Raw genomic sequence first — 6,547 nt, forward strand, 5'->3', positions numbered from 1 at the left:
TTTTTTTTTGTAGCACAAACCAGAAACACATTTTAAACTAGAAAAGGAACTAACATCGATTGAGCACCTACTACATGCCAGGCCCTTTACCCATCTGTCCTGTTCCTCAAGGTCACCCCGCGGCACGGTTACTGTACAAAGGAGGAAACTGAGGAGCAGAGAGGTTCCTAGCACAGCCGAGATTCCATCCCAGGTATGTCTGCCTCCTGCACCACCCTGCCTCCTTAGTCTAAGACCTGGGCTCAGGAATCCTGGACACAGTTCCAAATTAAGGACATGAAGCTGACTAAAGGGGAAGCTGTATACACATCCCACCTCACCCCCAGGTCCTCTCAGGTTGTACAGAACCAGGATCAGACCTGAAGTTTAAAGATGTAGGAAGGAGTTCTCCACTCCCACCTTGCCACCTCCTCCAAGAGAGGACTGAAGGGCAAGTCTCAAACTCACTAGGCCTTAATGCTGCATCGGTACGAGAGAAATGTATTAGCCTTAAATCGACCTTTCCCTTTATCTCTCTCTTTCTTTCTCTCTCTCTCTCTCTCTGATAGGAAACAGGAAGGAAAAAGGGAAGGGAACAGATGAATTAATATAAAGTCAGATAAAATGGAGAAAATTTTTTTTTTTTTTTTTTTTGAGACGGAGTCTCGCTCTGTCGCCCGGGCTGGAGTGCAGTGGCCGGATCTCAGCTCACTGCAAGCTCCGCCTCCCGGATTCACGCCATTCTCCTGCCTCAGCCTCCCGAGTAGCTGGGACTACAGGCGCCCGCCACCTTGCCCGGCTAGTTTTTTGTATTTTTTAGTAGAGACGGGGTTTCACCATGTTAGCCAGGATGGTCTCGATCTCCTGACCTTGTGATCCACCCATCTCGGCCTCCCAAAGTGCTGGGATTACAGGCTTGAGCCACCGCACCCGGCCTGAAAATTTTTTAAAAAATAAAAATTTTAAAAAAACGGAGAAAATAACGCAATTGACCTCAAAAGGGCTATTTTTCTATGAAGCTCAAATAAGATCATAACATACACAGTAATATTAGCTGACTCACTGAACTTATTCAGTAAATCTGCCAAGACAACAACCCATAAAGATGGGTATTAACATTCCCATTTTTCAGACAAAAAAAATGAAATGGAAAAAGGTAAAAATAACTTGTCCAAAGAACCACAGTTTATGAATGGAAATTCAAACCCAGGATTTTATCTAACCTTTTCAACTCTTAAGCCTAGTATCCTATCTTGTTGATAAAATCACTATGTAATCTGTCAAGTCTTACAGAGACATTACTTTTCCCTTACTAGGAAATTTTCACGAGCTATAAAGTTCCTGTAAGCTGCAGAAAAAGCAAAGGGATGTGAATAATCTATAAACTGCAGTCTCATCTCTGGAATAAGTAAGAGAAGCTTGTAATCCTATTTTCAGCTTAATGAATAGAAAATAAATAGAAGCATCCAAAGAAAATGAAAGCAAGCAAGAAACAACATTAAGGAAGGAAGCAATAGGCTTAGAGGCAAAAAAGAAGAAGAAGAAAACATCACAGGATGCTGTTTTGTGGGTACTGGAGAAACAATGCTTTTGGGAAAACATCAAGGATGAAAAACAAGGCCACAGAGGTGATTCAGACAACAGTAATGCAGTGATCCACGGCCCAGAACAAGCTGGCTGTAAAGAACGGGTGGGGGCCTCACAGGTGCTGCCGGCCTGGACAGGGAAGACAAGGGCCTGGGATCAGCAGGCCTTGGAGAGGAAATGACAACCTGTAGCTTATGAAGTGATTAGTCAGAGTGCTTGAGGAACACCATGTGCATTCCCATTTCCCTCCCTGCAAATACTAGGACATGACCAGAGATTCCTTAACAGAGATGACTTTTTAAATATAGATAAACCAGACACAGGGAAATTTTCTCTCCAGAATGCACTCTAGTCAGCAATTAGGATGACAGAGGAAACTTCAGGGAGCTGAAGACTGCAGCAGAAATAACCAGCAGTTAGGAGACCCAGGTTCAAGATACGGCTCTACCACTAACGCTCTGGGCTTGGCCGCCTTGGGCAAATCCCTCAGCGACTCAGTCCATCAGCATCCAAGAGAAGGGTGGGACAGGATGACCTCTAAGAGGATTTGTTTGGTGACTAATTCCCTTCCCAGGTTACCCTGGTCTCCCTCTCATACTCTTTCATCTCATATTGCAGTGAGTTTTCCAATATACTTCTAGTTCAAAGAGAGGAGGGGAAGGAGGGAAGGAGATAGGGAGGCCTAAGGATGACAAATGTGCTTAAACCTCAACATGCCTTACAAGAACTGAAAATCCAAAATATAAATCAAACTTTTAAAGCAAATGAAAATGGTATCTACCATTTATTGAACCATTACTATGTCCCAGACACTGTCGTAAGCACTTTGCATGCATTAGCTCACTTAATCCTTATGACGACCCTCTAAGGAAGGAGGTAGACAAGTAACTTGTCCAAGTGACACAGCTTGTGGTTAAGCTGAGATGTGAACATGGCCTCCCGAGCCTGACCTCTTAATCATTATACCACAGCATTAACTTTGGGGATTAGACTACCCCAGCTAATTATGATATAATGCCTCTTTGCTTTAGAATGCAACTCGAACTGACAGTGTGCATTACAGAATGCTGCAGCTGTGATCCTTTTCCCCCGCAAAAAAAAAAAAAAAAAAAAAAGTGATAAGTTTGGAATTGTGATCTGGCAAATATACGGCTTGGGTGAAAACACAACTTTCATAGACACTGCTCATTTATTCTGGAATCTCTGAGTCCAAGCCCAAAGTCTCTCTCAAAGTATAGCACTCAGCCGGGCATGGTGGCTCATATCTGTAATCCTAACACTTTGGGAGGCCGAGGTGGAATAATTCCTTGAGCCCAGGAGTTCAAGACCAGCTTGGGTAAGATGGCAAAACTCTTCTCTACAAAAAATTTCAAAATAAGCTGGGTGTAGTGGCAGGCACCTGCAGTGCCAGCTACTCAGGAGGCTGAGGTAGGAGGATTGTTTGAGCTCAGGAATTGGAGGCAGCTGTGAGCTATAATCGTGCAATTGCACTCTAGCCTGGGCAACAAAGCAAGACCCCATCTCTAAAAAAATAAAATTAAAAAATAAAGTACAACATTCTGGACACCAGGGACAATGAGGACCCCACACAGCCAACTTCTTATTTACTTAGGAGAGTAGGTGAGGCCCAGAAATGTTGAAAGAGTGACTCCAAGTCACACAGATTTAGAGAGAAAGCCATGGGTAGAATGCTGAGCCTCCCAAATTCCAGTTTAAAGTTCTTTCAATTCTTTAAAAACAAAACCCATGTCGGCCGGGCATGGTGGCTCACGCCTGTAATCCCAGCACTTTGGGAGGCCAAGGCGGGCAGATCACGAGGTCAGGAGATCGAGACCATCCTGGCTAACATGGTGAAACTCCGTCTCTACTAAAAAAAAAAAAAATACAAAAAAAAAAATTAGCCAGGCGTGGTGGTAGGTGCCTGTAGTCCCAGCTACTCGGGAGGCTGAGGCAGGAGAATGGCATGAACCCAGGAGGCAGAGCTTGCAGTGAGCCGAGACTGCACCACTGCATTCCAGCCTGGGCAACAGAGTGAGACTCCATCTCAAACAACAACAACAACAACAACAACAACAACAACAAATGTCTCCTATCCCTTATTTTTCTTTTTTACCGCTTATTACAGAAACTTTCAAACACATACAAACGTAGAAAGAATGAATGAACCCCCATATAGCCAGCCACCACCAACTTCAATGATTATTAACTCATGGGGAATCTTACTTTATTTCCACATTTGTCTACTCTCCCCACCTCATCACCACCGGTTGTTTTGAAGTAAATTCCAGGCATCACACATCCTTTCATCCACAAATATTTCAGCATATGTCTCTTAAAAAGATAAAATTTTTAAGCGACACTCTAATGCATAATCACAATAGTATTAAAATTAACAACACCTATAAAAATTAACAATAATTTCTTAACATCAAGTATCTGATCAGTGTTCAAATTTCCCCGTCTTTTTTTTTTTTTACAATTTGTTGAATCAGAATTTATGTATAGCCAGTCTATACATAGTAACTAGTTAAAGTATTTCTTAAATTTCTTTTAATCTCTAGGTCTCCTATTCATCTCTCTGTCTCCCTTTTTCTAACAACTGATTCATTGATGAAATCAGATCAATTGTACCATGGGGACAATTCTGTCTCAAAGTCTGGATTTTGCTTTCTTTTTATTTCCCCACAATGCTCTTTATTGTACCCTGCATAAAGGAAGTGAGCTTAGACTCACCCATATGCATTCTTTCTCTCTCTGTCTCTCTCACACACACATGTTCATCATAAAATAATATAAGAGAACAGGCCACGCACAGTGGCTCCTGCCTGTAATCCTGGTACTTTGGGAGGCTGTGGCGGGAAGACTGCTTGAGCCCTGGAGTTTGAGACCAGCCTGGGCAACATGGCAAGACCACGTCTCTACAAAAAAATAAACAAAATGAGCCAGGCATGGTGGCACATACCTGCAGTCCCAGTACTCGGGAGGCTGAGGTGGGAGGATGGCTTGCTGGAGCCCAGGAGGTTGAGGCTACAGTGAGCTCTGCTCACGCCACGTCACTCTAGCCTGGGCAACAGAGTGAGACTCTGTTAAAATAAATAATAAATTTTATTTAATTGTTGATTCAATTCAACAAATATCTTCTGAGTATCAGTAACGGCAAGGTGTGTGGAATAACAAGGTGAATAAGATATGATCCTTATCTCGGGGAAAACACAATCCAAGAAAGGTGATAAGCTCTATAATGTTAATTCAAGGAAGATAAGTGAGAACTATTTAAGAGGACTCTAGAAGAATTTCCAGGATAAGGTGAGACCTAGGCTAGACTTTGAAAAAGGCAGTTTGGGCCCAGATGGAGCAACATGCAATGTGACATAGAGGACAGCTTGGGTAATGCCAACAAGGCAGGGATGATTCCGGCATATTTTAAACCAACAGCAGCACAGGTGGGTAAAAGATTTGGGGGAAAAGAGTATGGTAATGACAGACTGCATATCTGCTGAGGGATTTGAGAATCATCACGTAATTTTGAATAGGGGAATAGCCCTGGATCTGTATTCTAAAGCATCAGTGAGTGTACTGGAAGTGAGGATTCCAGTTTGGGTTTCAATAATCCACCTGATGGGTCCCTGTACTAGGTCAATGAGAATGACCAAAGAGAGAGGGAAGTGACATGGTTTATCAACTGAATACCTGGGGCCAGGAGGCAGGAGGAGTAAAAGATAATAAAAGCTAATTTTCAGTTTTCAGAGAAAGAAGATTATTTTCTTAAGAGAAAGAAAAATTATTCCTATAGTTCCTCAAGAAAATATATACACCTTTCAGATCACAAACAAATGTCAGTCAAAAATTCTTGTCAACAGTGGTAATGGGCATCCTGGACATCTTGACTTTAAGCTAAATACAACAGATCCTAGGAACACTGGACCAATCCACTTTTTTCAATATGGTCATAAATCTTACTTCAATTTTTCTGAGGTCCTCCATACTCCGGACATGTGAGTCTAAGGCAAATGTGTATTTTCCACGTTAATTCCATTTTTTAGAAAATGAGAAAATAAATTCAAGCCTAAAATTTTGAGATCACCTTTATACTCCAAAACCTCAAATAATATACTTCTACAGCTTTGTATTCAACCTAAATGAAATATAAATGTTCTCTAATGTTTCAAAAACAAGGAACGTGGATGGAAGGAAATTAATTATAAAGAAAAGTCTATAAGCTCTATAAAGGCGGGGGTCTCTTAAACAAAATGCTTGGGACTAGAAGAGTTTCGGATTTCGTATTTGGAAATATTTGCATAAGGAGGTATCTTCGAGATTGGGTCCAAGTCTAAACATGAAATTCATGTTTCATATATAACTTATACACATAGTCTAAAGGTAATTTTACACAGTATTTTTAATAATTTTGGGCATGAAACAAAGTTTTGACTTTGGTTTGACCACAATCCGTCACATGAGGTCACGTGTGAAATTTCCCTCTTGTGGCATCACAATGGCACCTAAAAAGTTTTAGATTTTGGAGCACTTCAGATTTCACATGAGGGATACTCACTTTGTACACTGAGATAAAACGTAAGCAGTGTTCACATTACAATCTCTCAATCCACAACTGACTTTGAAAATATACACAAATAATGATCAGTAGTTTAGGACTACAAAGTTTCAAGACACTGACACAGGATGCAAAAGAAGGCTCCTTCGATTCAGAGGAGATCCCTAGACACACAATTTCCCTTTTATCTAACTAAGAGACCACAATAGTTTCCCTTTGTCCCAGAGGGCACAAACCCAATCAAGTGTTTAATAGATACTTTCTGTGATAAGTCCCTTTGAAAAACAAAACAAAGCCGGGCGCGGTGGCTCAAGCCTGTAATCCCAGCACTTTGGGAGGCCGAGACGGGCGGATCACGACGTCAGGAGATCGAGACCATCCTGGCTAACACGGTGAAACCCCGTCTCTACTAAAAAAATACAAAAA

General features: G+C 41.6%; 1 protein-coding gene across 16 annotated transcripts in view; it reads right to left on the minus strand.

Moving 5' to 3' along the window:
• APBB2 (amyloid beta precursor protein binding family B member 2) overlaps positions 1-6,547 on the minus strand; it is a 430,702-nt gene that overhangs the window by 370,500 nt on the left and 53,655 nt on the right. The window lies entirely within an intron of this gene.

This window comes from Rhinopithecus bieti, unplaced genomic scaffold (genome assembly GCF_001698545.2).
Source record: "Rhinopithecus bieti isolate Rb0 unplaced genomic scaffold, ASM169854v2 scaffold_2339, whole genome shotgun sequence".
NCBI classification, from domain to species: Eukaryota; Metazoa; Chordata; class Mammalia; order Primates; family Cercopithecidae; genus Rhinopithecus; species Rhinopithecus bieti.